We start from the raw sequence: 16146 nt of genomic DNA, 5'->3' as shown, positions 1-16146 counted from the left end.
CTTCTAAACTCCAATGAGTATAGGCCCAACCTGCTGAACTTTTTTTCATAAGACAACCCCTTCAACTCGGGAATTAACCTAGTGAACCTTCTCTGAACTGCCTCCAATGCAGGTATATCCCTCCTTAAATAAGGAGAGCAAAACTGTACGCAGTACTCCAGGTGTGGTCTCACCAACGTCCTGTACAGTTGTAGCAAGACTTCCCTATTTTTATACTCCATTTCAATAAAGGCCAACATTCCATTTGCCTTCCTGATTACTTGCTGTACCTGCATGCTAACTTTTTGTGCTTCATGTACAAAGACCCCCAAATCCCTCTGTACCGCAGCATTTTGTAGTCTCTCTCCATTTAAATAATCAGTAAATGTAAACCCAAATACTGTATACAAATGCAAAACACACACAGTAATTTTTTCATTAAATGAAAGCCTGTTATCAGTAGTGAAAATACTCTGTAATGTCCAGGATAAGGGGCCCAAGTAAAGTATATCACATTGACTTTACAAATGCAAGAGACACAGTTAAACCTTTTTAGATTTGGGTGAAAAAATACAAATCAGATTTCAAAAACTTATTTTATTCCATTACTGATATTTCTTCTTCAGTTAAGCTATTCAAAGAAGAACCATGACATCAAAGAGCCAAGTATATGTAGTCCAGAATATGTGACCACGTTTTTAATTCCAGGCAATAGATGGGAAAGCTTTGAAAATTTGAAACATTATCAAGCATACTTAATCATTTCCAAGAGAGCGTAATAAAAAACAAATGCATTTAGTATTGTACAAATTGCTTTTCTATGCAAACTTACTGAATATTTTTCCTGGAATCTCATATTAGGACAGGCCACAGAACTAGTGTTTTGGTTTTCTTAGTGTGGAGAAAGTAGGTAGTGCTTGGTTGGGTTGTAACATCACTGTGAAATGATAGAATAACTGTATTGTTGCAGAGAGATAGGAGAAATGAGTTGTGGTCTCCACCTGACTGCTGCCTCGGGCCTCTTTGATGCCGTCCAAGAGTAGCATTGCTGGTGGTCTGGGAGCATGAGGTCCTGTCATCGTGGGTATAAGAGGTATGTGATCTTGAGAGGAGAAATGAGGGAGTAAAATCAGGAGTAAAGAGTGTTAACAATATCTTATATCTTCAAAAGACACAGCTAAACAAATTATGGTAATGAAAGCACCTGGTGTGAAAGCTGCTTGTGTAATAAGGAGAGCCGTGCAAGGCTACAAGTCAATCAAGAGTGTCTGAAGACATGACTGTGGCAGTAAAGCTCAAGTGACTTATGGAATTCAGCAGAACTACGAAAATTGTATTACAGCCCTGAGCTTACTGACAGCTGATTGTTTGTGCATTTAATACGTGTTGTTTATTTACACTTTCTAATTTTCCTATCTTGACCCAGTGGTAGAACTCTCACCACCAAATCAGAAGGCCATAGGTTCAAGCTTCACTCCAGTACTTCAGCACTTAATCTAGGCTGACACTCAGTGTAGTTGTGAGGGAGAGCTGAATTGTCAACAGGCTGTCTGTCGGATGAGATGTTAAACCAAGGTCCTATATGCCTGTCCAGGTGGATGTAAAAGACTCCGTGGCACTATTTAAAGAAGAGCAGGGGAGTTCCCCCGATGTCCTGGCCAACAATGGTCCCTCAACTAACATGACCAAAAACAGATTAACTGATCATTTATCGCATTGCTGTTTGTGGGCCTATGCTGATGCTTCTACATTTGCCTATAAAGCAACAGTGGCTAAATTTCAAAAGTATGCATTAGCTGGAAAGCACTTTTCAATATCCTGATGATATAAAAGGTGCTGTATAAATGCAAATTCTTTCTTATTATATAGTGGAATCAATGAGTGAGGCTGGCATGAGTGAAAGGGCAAAATGGTGTTCAACTTGAAGATAAATGGCATCATGTGACAGATTAGCAAATGTTAATTGCCGATTAGGGATGAATAAATTATCCAGCCAATATTTATCTCTTTGGAAAAGAAGAGAGTTTGAAGTGATCTCATTGAAGTTCTCAAGGTTATCAATGGGATTAATGGAGTTAATCGAGCCTAAGGGTTCATATACCAGATGATCCAAGTTAAAAATTAGTAAGTTAGAAATAAGGGCCAAAATGTTTACCTTTACGTTGGGTTGGATGCGTGCAGGCGGTGTAGTGTGTCAGGAACACGATGTTCACTTTCACTTAATGGCCCCAATTGAAAGACTCATGCGCGTTTCCCAGCCTTATTAAATGGTATGGGTCTGATGATGTCATCGATGACTCGTTTCCAGCACCCATATTTAAGGCAGCCTTGCACTCAACTGACTTGAATGTTGCAGAGGAGGGTGGAAGGTGACAAAGAAAGGCTACACTACTGCTATATCTTTGGAAGGATGGATAGCCAAAGGCAGAGGGCTGCACCATGCTGAAACTAAAGATTGTGGCATTGGGATATTTCCATTCCAGTGAAGATCTTTGTAATTAGCACATTTGTAATTAACATTAATAACTAGCACAAGGAATATGGTTGTGGTTGCTGGAGGCCAATCATCACAGCCCCAGGACATCGCTGCAGGAGTTCCTCAGGGCAGTGTCCTAGGCCCAACCATCTTCAGCTGCTTCATCAATGACCTTCCCTCCATCATAAGGTCAGAAATGGGGATGTTCGCTGATGACTGCACAGTGTTCAGCACCATTCACAACTTCTCAGATAATGAAACAGTCCATGCCCATATGCAACAAGACCTGGACGACGTTCAGGCTTGGGCTGATAAGTGGCAGGTAACATTCGCGCCACAGAAGTGCCAGGCAATGACTATCCCCAACAAGCGAGAGTCTAACCACCGCCCCTTGACATTCAACGGCATTACCATCGCCGAATCCCCCACCATCAACATCCTGGGGGTCACCATTGACCAGAAATTTAACTGGACCAGCCAGTTAAATACTGTGTCAACAAGAGCTAGGTATTCTGCGATGAGTGTCTCACCTCCTGACTCCCCAAAGCCTTTCCACCATCTACAAGGCACAAGTAAGGAGTGTGATGGGATACTCTCCACTTGCCTGGATGAATGTGGCTCCAACAACACTCAAGAAGTTCGACACCATCCAGGACAAAGCAGCCCGTTTGATTGGCACCCCATCCACCACCTTAAACATTGGCCCAGAAATTCGGGTCTCCACGGGTGAGTACGCACGGGGTACTCACCAGTAGGCCCAATGGAAGTGCCGGTTTCCTGCATGCACTGCACATGCGCGGGAAACCGGCACTTCCGTTCCCCTGAATGAAGAGATTCAGAGTTCGAACGCGTGCGCAGGAGAGGCTGCGCATGCGCATCGAACGTAGTTTTTTTTTTACAGGTTTTCCTGGGAGGGTAAGTCTCCAGAAGTTACACATACAAAAAGCAGGCGTAAGGCGTGCTTTTTACAAGGTAAATGGTGAATTAATTAAAATTAAAACATTTTTTCCACAGGTTTATTATTTTTAAATACTTTAAAGCAAGGTAAGTTTATTTTTAGCCCCGTTACAAAATAAAATTATTTTTTTCAAAAATTTAAATTATTGTTTAAAATAGTTATTTCATGTAATTTATAGTTTATTTTAAAAATGTGATGTTTTTAAAAAATTTATTTGAAGATTTAGTGATGTTTTGGGGCCCGTAGTATTTCTAAGTTTTGACAGCTCTTCCTGTAAAAGTTATGAATGGAGCATTCCCTGCTCCGATTGGCTCCCCATGGCCCACGTGATCCCAGGGGATGCATCGAACTAACTGCGCCCCTGGGATAGGCAAGCATTGCGTGCCGGCAGCTGGAGCAGGCCCCAGATCGGAATTCCACGCGGGCCCACAGCTCAACGGCCGGCGCGCAAGGTAAGTGCAGGTCGGGGCCTAACACCCACGGGAAGCCCCCGACCTGAATTTCTGGGCCATTCATTCCCTCCACCACCGGCGTACCGTAGCTGCAGTGTGTACCATCTACAAGATGCACTACAGCAACTCGCCAAGTCTTCTTTGGCAGCACCTCCCAAACCCATGACCTCTTCCACCGAGAAGGACAAAGGCAGCAGGTGCATGGGAACACCACCACCTCCAAGTTCCCCTCCAAGTCACACACCATCCTGACTTGGAAGTATATTGCCAATCCTTCATCGTCGCTGGGTCAAAATCCTGGAACTCCCTCCCTAACAGCACTGTGGGGGTACCTTCACCACACGAACTGCAGCGGTTCAAGAAGGCAGCTCACCACCACCTTCTCAAGAGCAATTAGGGATGGGCAATAAATGTTGGCCTTGCCAGCGATGCCCACATCCCATAAACGAATAAAAAAAAAGTCAGCAGCAGGGATGTGGCGAGGAGGACCTGGATACAGTGCAGGAAACGTGTCAATGATCTCATGAGGTCAGGAAAGGTGAGTGCAATGTCACACTCACCCTCATCCTGAAATGCCTGTCAACACACCAGAACGTAAGAAAGAGGAGCTGGAGTAGGCCATTTGGCCCTTCAAGCCCGCACCACCATTCAACAAGACCATAGCTGATCTACCTCAACTCCACCTTCCTGCATTATCCCCATATCCCTTAATTCCTTTCGTTACCAAAAATGTATCGATCTCCGACTTGAATATACTCAACGACTGAGCATCCACAGCTCTCTGGGGTAGAGAATTTCAAAGAATCACAACCCTTTGAGTGAAGAAATTCCTCCTTATCTCAGTCCTAAATGGTCTACCCCTTATTCTGTGACTGTGACCCCGTGTTCTAGATTCCCCAGCCAGGGGAAACATTTTCCCAGCATTAACCCTGTCAAGCCCCTTAAGAATTTTATATGTTTCAATTAGATCATCTCTCATTCTTCTAAACTCTAATGAATATAGGCCTAGTCTACTCAATCTCTCCTCAAAGGACAATCCCCTTATCCCAGGAACCAGTCTAGTGAACCTTCACTACACTCCCTCTAAGGCAAGTATGTCTTTCCTTAGGTAAGGAGACCAGAACTGTACACAGTACTCCAGGTATGGCCTCACCAATGGCCTGTATAATTGTAGTAAGACTTCTTTACTCTTATACTCTAATCGCTTTATAACAAAAGCTAACATACTATTGCTTTCCTAATTGCTTGCTGCACCTGCATGTTAACTTTGTGATTCATGTACATCCCCATCACTCTGCCTCCCAAGCCGACTCCGGCACATCATTCCTCACACCAACATACCTTGCACGTCCACCCATCCTTCCCTCTCTATGCACATACTCACATCTCCATCTGACTAAGCACCCCTGACGCTCACCCTCATCTTAATGCAAACACAGAAGGAGGCCATTTGGCATTGGCAGCCCACTCCCTCATAGTCTCCCTCTGCAGATGTAACCCATCCATTCTTTACACTCATTCCGTCACTCTCACTCAAACTTCTCTTCTTTCCCTCCTTGCAGGAGAAGAGAGCCCACAATAAGAGGGCGAGGGAGAGAACCGGAGGTGGCCCTTCAGTAATTGCACATCTTACAGCAGCAGAGGAGGCGGCTCTGGAAATTTTGGGAGCTCGAGAGAGACGCTGGCAAATGGGTAACAGAGAGAGGGGGACATCACAGCAACCTGGTGACAGAATCACATCTCATAAAGCCACATGGCATACAGCTGTCACCCATATGGTGACTGATGTCAGCTGCCAGTGAAATGTCATCATGTGCATAATGGTAACGTTACCCATTCTTATTATAACACTTCTAATTCATCTCTTTACTCTCCCACAGGTCCATCAACTGCCCCCCCCACTGTCCAGCCGGAGGAGGAAGACAACTTCTCAGTGGAACCCCCAGCCCCAGAGTGTGCACCGTCAGCAGACCCAAGCGCAGCCAGCAGGAGCTCAGATACTCACACCTCGGTGGGTCCTTTGCACCATAGAGTTGTCACCTGGTCTCACCATTCACAAGTGAGCAAGAGCAGCTGGTGTTGACAGGGACCGCAGTGGAAACTCCTCGCCAGAGGGCACAGGACACTCCAAGCTCTGCTGAGCTACATGCAGATGCTGAGCTTGGGGGGTCATCCAGAAAGAGGATGACCTTGGAGGAGCAGCAATATTTGCAGGAGGCTCTGGCATCTTTTGCAGTCATGGGGCTCGATTTTCACTGAGCCGTGGAGTTGGGCTTGGAGGCGTGTGGGGGGTTAAAATCATAAAAACTGGCGGGCGGGACCCCCTCCGCCTGGTTCCCAACTCCGAGCAATTTTAACTCAGGCGTGTCTGATGGTCCCGACTCCGTCTCGCATCCAACAGGCGGGACTGGTCTTTAAGGCCCTTAATAACTACTAAATGGCCTCTATAATCCTATTTTAACAGGCCCTTGCAAATGTAACCCTTTTCCCACGTAAAACACGCATGGTGGGAAACACGAATGTGAAACCTGGCGGGAGCACTATTGGATTGCTGAATATCAACTGCAGGTCAACCATTAAAGAGGAGATTTGATTAGCCATCATTTGCAGGTGGCAGGACTTAGTGGTCTCAGGCCTGGGGCAACTTTTAGAAGGCTTAAACATGCCTGACACCCATCTCCAGTGTGACCTCCTGGGAAACCCCTCTCGCCACCTTCACTCAGTGCTTCCTCAACGGAGGCATATACCAGAAGCATGGGAGCCATCTATTTCCTTCCCATCTGGGCATTAGAGGAGCTCGAGCACCAGCAGCGGCACCAGCAGAACCAGGAACAACAGCAGCACCAGCAACAGCAGCAGGAGTGCCAGGCTGCTGCTCACTCACCTGAGGCTGCACAGACCAGAAGGGGCCAGCGCCTGGAAGCCCATTGGCACAGGAGATACCCCCCAAACAGGGTCTACAGACACAGGGTCAGCTATCTCAACATGCCTGAGCAGCAGTGCCAAAGGCGGCTCCGACTTTCGCGAGAGGTAGTGACTGACATCTGCGCAATGCTACAGCAAGACCTGCTGCCCAGAGGACCAGGTGGACACGCATTACCAGTGGCCATCAAAGTCACCACCGCACTCAACTTTTTTGCCTCAGGCTCATTCCAGGGATCAGCAGCAGACATCAGCAGCATCTCCCAGGTGGCCGCACACACTTGCATCACGCAGGTAACCGATGCCCTCTTTGCCCTCGCGCACAATCACATCCATTTCTCCAAGGATCGATCAAGTGTCACGGTGTAAGTGGTTGGATTAGCTAATCTGGCAGGCTTTCCAAAGGTGCAGGGCATCATTGACTGCACACATGTGGCCCTTAGGGCACCCCATCGCAATCCAGGTATTTTTGTCAACCGCAAGGGCTTCCACTCCCTCAACGTTCAGCTAGTGTGTGACCACAAGAAGGAAATTTTGCATGTTTGTGTCATGTACCCTGGCAGTTGCCATGACTTCTTCACACTGCACCAGTCTAGTGAGCCTCCGCTATTCAGTCCGCCAGACCAACTTAATGGATGGCTACTTGGAGACAAGGGCTATCCCCTGAGGACTTGGCTAATGACGCCGTTGAGGAGGGCAGCCAATGAAGCTGAGGAGCGCTACAACTCCAACCACATTTCCAGATCGAGCAAACCATCAGGGGGGGGGGAGGAGGAAGGAAGAGGAAGAGGAAGAGGAGGAGGAAAAGGAGGAGGAGGAAGAGGAGGAGGAAGAGGAGGAGGAGGAGGAGGAGGAAGAGGAAGAGGAAGAGGAAGAGGAAGATGAGGAAAAGGAAAAAAAAGGAGGAAACGAACATCCTGCAGAGGCCCATCAACCAGCGGCAGCATTACTCGAGAACATTGCTGCCCAGGATGCAAGGAACGCATTCATCCTGGCCAGATTTGCTTAGCCTAGTCAAACAAACACTTTTGCCTCGCAGCTTCTTACCAGAGCATTGACAATGGCCAAGAACCAGAGGATTCCTAGCACTCTGACCACCATACTGACAGTTGCAAGTATGCCTAAGCCTTCTATGTGGAAGTCCCACTTGCAAAATGTCAGACAATACAACTGCAACATTTGCCATCAGAAATTTTTTGTACATTAACGAAGTGATGGCATGTTTGCTACAGCTCCCTCACACTGCACAGTCAAGAAGCTTGGCAGTCTGCAGAAGAAGCAAGGCTTGCTGTGGACCTTAAATGCAGCAGCAATGATGACGTCATGGGAGGGGACTCTCAGTCATGAAAAACCCATTTGCAAAGGCTTCCCATACGTTGGAAATCAATTGGCCACTTAAGTTAAAGTTGCATCAATCTCCCACATCCATTTAGATTCGTGTGGGAAACATGAAATTCGGATAACACGACACCATCCCGCACCTGAGTTAAAATCCCCCCCGCGATGTCTGCAAATGCTCAGAGAATGGAGGAGTCCATCTCCAACATGAGCACCACCATCTCGCAGGTGATGGCAGCGATGTGCTCTTCCATAGAAAGGATGGGCACCTGCATGGAGCAGCTAATGTGCTATTCACATGAGCACATGCTATCTATGGAGAATAGATGGCAGAGGCTCATAGACCTCCTGTCAAGGAGGGATGTCACCGTAGACTTGGGTCCTCATGGCCCCACTGCTGTGCAGCAAGGTGCTCTCCAGCTCCTTGCTAGCAGGGAAGTGCGGGTGGCCCATGAGAGGGATGACAGTGAGAGGGGAGAGGGAAGTGTGAGCTCCTCTCAAAGCGCTCACCCTTCTCCCCCATTGCATCCCCCTCAGGCAGAGCCCCAAATGCTCCTGGGATCGCAATGGCTAAATCTTCTCCTGCACAGCCGCAGGAGGAGCAGACTTTGGCGGGGCCATCACAGGCTCCAAGATCCAGAGGACGTCCGCCAAAAGTGTCTATGCAATTGCAGCAGGGAAGTGAACAGGCTGCCTCTACCTCTGCTGAAGCCACAGGGGTTGCACCTCGTAGAAGCACGCGTAAGAGAAAGATGACACACAAGTAGATGCACAAGGGTAAGCACATGGGTGTTTTAATAACTGTTTGTGTTAAGCTTCCGTTACTCTCATGTCACAGATAAAAATATTGATTTTCACCACTTTCATGGCCAATTTTTTCTGCAACTTTGGAAGTGGCTCCGTGAGTTGGAATGAATGGTGAGACATAGGGCTGGATTTTCATTGAGGAGTCGGGTAGGAGGCGGGACTACAACTTTTGGGGTTGTAGTCCCTCCTCCATCGAGTTCTAGCCAACCCATGCAATTTTGACTTGCTTGACCTCATTGAGCCCGCCCAGCGGGCTCAGCAGGCCAATTAAGGGCCACCCGGCAACAGGTGATGTTACAGATTGAAATTTCATGTGTCAAGACCTTTTGACAGATGAAATATTAGCGTTTTGCAGTTGTTTGAAGCTGTCAAACACTAACAATCTGTACTCCAGGTTAATTCCTTCCTCTCAGGATGATTTAGAGATCTCCCCAGAACAGAAAGCAGAGGCTGCAGATTTTGACAGCTGGCGGCCATTCTGCTTTCTGTGCCGGTAAGATGAGGGACTCCCGAGACCTGAAGGAAGGAAGGCTGTAAAGGTAAGTAACTATTAGTAGAACTTCTTTAAATACTTTACACAGGCCAAACACACTTACCTCTGCACTCATGCACCCATCACTCACCTGAACACCGGACATCTCAACCCCTCCAAGCCCTTCATCCCAACGGCCCGCCTCGCAAACTTGGCGTGGTTTGGAGCCATCGGGAATCCCACATTTCAACAATAAAAATAGGGATTAGGCTAAAAACTGCCTGTTAACTACCTGTTAACAGGCAGTTAATTGGCACTAATCCCCTTCCCGCCTTGGGGAGGTGGGTCCCAGTGTGGGGCGGGTATCCGCCTCCTTTGAAACTGACATGGTGGTGGGTTGGGGGCGGGATGGGGTCGGGACCCCTGATTTCAGGATTTTAAACCCCCACACGCCTCCAATCCTGACTCCACAGCCCAATGAAAATCCAGCCCATAATTTTACCTCCAGCAATGGTGGTCAGTGTGAAAGGAACGGCCTGGTCATTGTAGGGATGCTTCATGGTGTTGCTGTGGGGTGGTGCGAACTTGGCACAGCCTATGGCAGCCATATGGATGTAATGTCTGAAGTTAAGTAATCTGGCCATGACGAGCCCATCCCTGGCCTCCTGGGCAGCAATGTGCTCGGGTGTTGGTGGGATCTGGACCGCAGGTTCCTCCTCCTGCTCCTCCTCCTCCTCTGAAGAGGCTGTGCGCTCAGTGCCTTGCTCTTCATGCCGCGCTAATCCTCGCTGCTGCGCTCTGTTGTGCGGGGCGCAGCAGACCATGACGATTCTGGAGACCCTGGCTGGTGCGTACTTAAGGGCTCCTCCAGATCTGTCACAGCATCTGAAGCACATTTTCAGCATGCCTATTGTCTGCCCTATGACACATCTGGTGGAGATGTGGCTTTCATTATATAGCATCACTCCTCGGCCTCAGTACTTGGCCTCCTCAGGGGTGTCATGAGCCACACCTTCAGTGGATAGCACTTGTCTCCAAGCATCCAGCCAGTAAGTGTGTTTGGAGGAACGAAGAGCTGAGGGAGGGTGGACTGGCGCAGGACGAAAGAGTCATGGCAGCTGCCAGGGAATTTGGCACACATATGCATGATGATCTTCCTATGGTTGCAGACTGTGGTGAAATAAGTCATAAGTATATACCTCATTCTACCTGTGTATAGTTTCCTATTGTAACCTATTGTAACCCTGCGGCTTTCTTGGTTGGCCAGGAATGCTGATGTACTGTATACCACTCTGCTGTGCCATTGATTGTCCTGATACTGTTACTTCGCCCCTGGCTACGCCTCCTGGCAGTTCTGAGAAGCTGGTCTGTGAGCTAACATGTGTGTTCTGTTCTGTCCAGTTCTAAGCTAATAAAAGCCAACTGTTTGAGTTATAACTACCAGTCTCTGTAGTTATTTAAGGTATATCACAGACCAACTGCACATTGAGGGAGTGGAAGCCCTTGTGGTTGACAAAGAATCCTGGGCTATGATGGGATGCCTTCATTGCCAATCCATTGCCATCCTTTGCTCTCTTTCCCCCCAGTCTCCTCTCTTCTGCTGTTTAAGCTCCCCTGGTTCTAATAGTCGGTGCATTTTTATCCCTAACTGCAAGTTCAAGCTGCAAGGTTAAAGTTACCTGAGCCAACTGCCCATCCCCCGACCATGCCTGTTTTTTGTTCTCAGTGAGCACTGGCTCTTCACTTAAACTTAGCTGCCAAAGCGAGAATATCAATGCTAATTTGACCCTGTGAGAGACAACATCATTCATGTCCGAGGCCGGGACCCAGGAACGAGGACAAGCCCAGCAGCGAGGTCAAAGCCCAGGAGTGGCGCAGCGTGGACCAACAGCGGGGTCGGAGCCCAGGGAAGGTGTGGCATGGGCCAACAGCGAGGTCGAGAGGACCACAATGCATCCTACGAAATGCAAGCAGAGAGGACCTGCGGGAAGGTGGGAGGACAGTAGGAGTATGTTTGTGTGTGTGTGCTAGGCCGTTGTAGCAGCGCCTGGTCTCCAATCATCTTGGATCCTCTTGCCATTGGACCAAGACCTTGCTCTGTCAAGCCCATGTGTTAGCTGGTGTGCAACGGCCACCCCACGTTAAAAGAATTCACGCACAGGCATCTTCCACCCTTTAAAATGAAGTTCGGGACCTGGAATGTCAGGACCCTCATGGACAACCCCAACAGTGACAGACCGGAACGCCACACTGCTATCGTTGCCCGGAAGCTCAGACGCTTCGACATTGACATCGCTGCCCTAAGTGAGACCCGGCGGGCAGGGGAAGGCCAGCTCAAGGAGCAAGGCGGTGGTTACACCTTCTTCTGGAAAGGCAAACCCGAAGAAGAACGCCGCCTCCATGGGGTAGGCTTCGCCATAAAAAATGAACTGGTTGGGCATCTCAGCGACTCCCCTTGTTGTGTATGTACCTTTAAGAGAAGAACTGATTCTATACTGCAGTACCGGCAGTGACCACCCCTGTATATAAAGCCATAACAGGCTTCTGTATTTCAGTCTTGAGTTCCCCGCTGTTCAGTAAATACCTGTTTTATTGTTCTCCTGCAGTCCGAGTATTATTGATACCCAGACATTACACTGGCGACGGGCAGGTTCGAACTCACCTGCAGTACTGCAACACCTCACGGGGATCTTTTCCCTGAAGAGAAGCTTCTTGGAGGTCGAAGTCAGAACGGTGGGCGTCGACCACGGGCAACCACCCAGGGATCCATCGGAGAGTTGCAGGGGAGGCTGTGGAGAGCTGGGCCTGGCTCCCCAGTCGAGGTGTTCCAGCAAGTCGTGCTGGTAGCAGGTAGTGCGCTTACCCTTCCGGACTGCGGCGGGCTCGGGCTCGATCGAGCGGCTCTGCAAAGGGGCCGTGCAGCGTCGTCGGGAGGAAGAGAGAGAGAGAGGGTGGAGCGCACAGGGCGCGGTCGGTGCTCAAGAACCGGGCAGCGAGGAGAGGATAGAACGAGGGGAAGGAAAAGTGATACGCACTGAAGCCGTGGGTCGCCGCCATTACCCTGTAGAATGCTAGGAGCAGCGTGGCAGCAAGGGGAAGAAGGAAAAGCGTGGGAGGCGCCATTTTATTCCATTGGGGAAGAAGGAAAAGCACGGGAGGCGCCATTTTATTCCATTGGGGAAGAAGAAAAAGCGCGGGAGGCGCCATTTTAAATCACTCAAGATGCCGAAGAGTGGCAGTATCACTCTGGACTGGACCACGTATGTGGAAAAAATTGAAGTGTACTGTGAGGCAAATGAGGTGGCTGATGGAAAGAAGGCGTCGGTATTATTAAATTTGATGGGCGCGAGAACGTACGGCCTATTGCGGAATTTAATTACCCCAGCTAAACCAATGGAGAAAAGTTTTGAAGAGATTGTTAATATCTTACAGGAACACCTAAACCCTACACCGCTGCTGATAGCAGAAAGATTCAAGTTCCATAAAAGAAACCAGCACAAAGATGAGAGCAATGCTGACTATCTTACGGAACTACGCAAGTTATCAAAGCACTGCCAGTTTGGAGCAGGACTGGCAGACACCTTACGGGATAAGTTTGTCTGCGGGCTCCAGAGTGAAGGAACCCAGAAACGACTACTTTCGGAAAAGGACCTGATGCTAGAACAGGCTTTCAGCGTGGCAGTATCCTACGAAGCAGCAGCACGGGGAGCTGCGGAAATACAACAGAAACCACAGGAATACAGCGCTAACAAAATGGCGTATGGAGCAGAAAAGTGCTATCGCTGCGGCAGAACAACCCATGATCAGAAGGACTGCTGGTTTAAGGACAAAGTATGCAGGCAATGTGGGAAAATGGGACACATAACAAGAGTCTGCAGGTCGGGAAAGAAAACCAACACTACAAGAACTACTAAGGAAAAGTACAAGAAAGTAAAGAAATTGACAGACAGTAGTTCGGAAGATCAGGAGAGTGATAAGGACTCCGGGAGCAGGAGACTAAGTTGTCTAAAGTTACACAACATGATCGCAAAGGAGGATCACCGAACCATTTGGGTCACCCTCATGATAGCAGGGTCCCCAGTAAAGATGGAATTGGACACAGGATCAGCCCTAACTGTCATGAATCGACGAGACTATGAGCGGCTATTCTCACACATACCCTTGAAGGACACGTCCAATGTATTGAAGACATACACGGGGCAAAAAGTCTACCCCAGAGGAAAAATAAGGGTGCCAGTTGAATACAACGGCAAGGAAACACAGAAACTGTATTTATATATACTACCAGATGGAGGACCACCATTATTGGGACGTGAATGGATCCGAAAAATACAATTGGATTGGCATTCCATTCAGGCGCTAACTGTGACTGATAAAAAGGATGATGACGTCACACCTGGACGACTGTCAAAAATTCTAACTGACGCGAAAGAGGTGTTCCAACAAGGACTTGGGACTCTAAAAGGAGTAACGGCAACGATAAAAATCGAAGATAATGCAAACCCAAAATGTTTTAAGGCCACACCGGTACCTTACGCGATCCGCCCAGCCGTTGAAGCAGAGCTGGAGAGTCTGGAGCATTTGGGTGTGCTGTCCAAGGTGGACTGGAGCGAGTGGGCCACACCCATCGTTCCTGTAATGAAGAAATCATTGAGCAGCACGCCTGGGGAACCGAAGAAGGTTCGCATCCGTGGGGACTTCAAGGTAACTGTGAACCCAGTCCTGCACACAGTACAATATCCACTTCCACGGACAGAAGATATTTTCGCCTCACTATCTGGAGGCAAACGCTTTACAAAGATTGATCTGGCCCAAGCGTATCTACAAATGGAGGTGGAAGAAGCATCTAGGAAATACCTCACGATAAACACTCACAAAGGCCTTTACCAGTACAATCGACTGGTATTCGAGGTAGCATCAGCCCCGGTTATTTGGCAGAGGGCGATGGAACAAGTCCTGCAAGGGATCCCGGGGACCCAGTGTTATTTGGACGACATCCTGGTTACGGGCGAAAATGACAGTGAACACCTTGCCAACCTGGAGCAGGTGCTCACGAGATTACAGGAATATGGGCTACGAGCCAACCGCCCCAAATGCGAGTTCTTCAGGAGACAAATCTCGTATTGTGGCCACATGATTAATGAGGAAGGGTTGCATAAGTCGCTGGACAAGATTGAGGCTGTAGTCAAGGCTCCAGCACCGGAAAATGTGTCGCAACTGAGGTCGTTCCTCGGGTTGGTGAACTACTACCATAAGTTCTTGCCGAATTTATCTACAATTTTGCACCCACTGAACGCCCTGCTGCAAACTGGAGTAACATGGAAATGGAGTGATGAGTGTAAGCGTGCCTTTCAGAAATGTAAATGCCTAATCACTTCAAAAGAAGTATTGGCCCACTACAATCCAACACTACCAATTCGGTTAGCATGTGATGCGTCTCCCTACGGCATTGGAGCGGTGCTGTCACACAAATTCCTTGACGGTTCAGAGAGGCCAATAGCCTTTGCGTCGTGCTCGTTAACCTCAGCCGAGTGTAACTATGCCCAGATTGACAGGGAGGCCCTCAGCCTGGTGTGGGGGGTGAAGAAGTTCAATCACTATCTGCACGGGCAGAAATTCACCCTACTGACTGATCATCAGCCCCTGGTCTCCATTTTTAACCCAAAGAAGGGCGTTCCGGTGATGACGGCACAACGGCTGCAAAGATGGTCACGTTTTCTAGGGGCACATCAGTACGACATAGAGTACAAGGGTACGAAACAGCATGGAAACGCTGATGGGCTGTCGCGCCTACCGTTGCCTACGGCAGAGGAAGCACCTGCAGTGGACCCTGTTGAGATATTCCATGCGACCATAGTCGAATGTCTACCTGTTACAAACTCAAGTATAGAGAAGGAAACCTGAAATGACCCGACACTCTCTCGGGTCTATGATTTGACGGTGAAGGGATGGCCAGCACATGGTGACTCACTGTTGCCAGCATTCTCGCCAAGGAGAGAACAGCTGTCAGTGTGCCGGGGGACCTTGATGTGTGGATCTCGAGTGGTAATTCCACCCAAGTTGAGAGATAGAGTGCTCAATGAGCTTCATGAGGGTCATCTGGGAGGGGTAAAAATGAAGAGCCCAGCCAGGGCATTTGTGTGGTGGCCGGGAATCGATAAAGAAATCGAGGACATGACCAAGAGATGCACAGGATGCCAGAAGGTCCAAAACGCTCCACCACAGGCCCCGCTACATCCATGGGAGTGGCCCTCATCTCCATGGCAATGGGTACACATTGATTTTGTTGGTCCATTTATGGACTCAATGTTCCTAATCACTTTGGACGCCCATTCGAAATGGCCAGAGGTCATCAAAATGTCCTCCACCACCACGGAGAAAACTATTGCAGTCCTACGGACCATCTTCACCAGGAATGGCTTGCCAGAACAGATTTGCTCCGACAATTGGCCACAGTTTGTGTCCGAAGATTTCCGGAGGTTTCTGAGGAATAATGGGGTGAAACATTACACATCTGCCCCATATCATCCAGCCACAAATGGATTGGCTGAGAGGTTTATTCAGACCTTTAAAAAGGCAATAAAGGCAATGTATAATGACGACACACCACTACAACACAAGGTGGATAATTTCTTGTTTGCTTACCGGAATGCGACACATGCAGTCACCAACCAAGCTCCAGCCATAATGTTCTTCAACCGAAGGCTAAGATGTCGCCTGGATTTGCTCAAACCAAACATAA

Source organism: Somniosus microcephalus, chromosome 9 (genome assembly GCF_052327205.1).
Source record: "Somniosus microcephalus isolate GS21.2 chromosome 9, FLI_Smic_1.0, whole genome shotgun sequence".
NCBI lineage: Eukaryota > Metazoa > Chordata > Chondrichthyes > Squaliformes > Somniosidae > Somniosus > Somniosus microcephalus.
The sequence above is the reverse complement of the archived record's forward strand: the minus strand, read 5'-3'. Positions refer to the sequence as shown.